Below are 827 nucleotides of genomic sequence, written 5' to 3' on the forward strand. Positions count from 1 at the left end.
AAGTCATTGAGACAAGCTTATGGAATAGTAGAGGACGTGTTAGTAAAGGTTGAATGCCTTTACATCCCTGCTGATTTCATAATCTTAGACATTAGGAAGGAAGAGGATGATTGCATCATCCTTGGAAGACCTTTTCTAGCCACAGCAAAAGCTGTGATAGATGTCAATAGAGGTGAATTAGTCCTTCAATTGAATGGGGACTACCTTGTGTTTAAGGCACAAGGCCATCCCTCTGTGACAAAAGAGAGTAAGCATAAAGAGCTTCTCTCAGTTCAGAGTCAAGAAGAGCCTCCACAGTCAAACTCTAAGTTTGGTGTTGTGAGGCCACAACCAAACTCTAAGTTTGGTGTTAAGATCCCATATCCAAACTCTAAGTTTGGTGTTGGGACTATACAACATTGACCTGATCACCTTGTGGCTCCATGAAAGCCACTGTTAAGCTAGTGACATTAAAGAAGCGCTTGTTGGGAGGCAACCCAATTTTATTTATCTAAATTTTATTTTATTGTTATTTTATGTTTTATTAGGTACATGATCATGAGGAGTCACGAAAAAATCATAAAAATTAAAAACAGAATCAAAAACAGCAGAAGAAAAAAAATTCATACCCTGGAGGACGCACAGGCTGGCGTTCAACGCCAGTAAGATGTATCTGGCCGGTGTTCAACGCCAGAACAGAGCATCATTCTGGCGCTGAACGCCAGAAACAAGCAACATTCTGGCGCTGAATGCCAGGAATGTGCCTAAAGAAGAAAAGCTGGCGCTGAACGCCAGTAACAAGCATGAAACTGGCGTTCAACGCCAGAAACATGCTTTACATGGGCGTT

The sequence above is a fragment of the Arachis duranensis genome, chromosome 4 (genome assembly GCF_000817695.3).
Source record: "Arachis duranensis cultivar V14167 chromosome 4, aradu.V14167.gnm2.J7QH, whole genome shotgun sequence".
NCBI lineage: Eukaryota > Viridiplantae > Streptophyta > Magnoliopsida > Fabales > Fabaceae > Arachis > Arachis duranensis.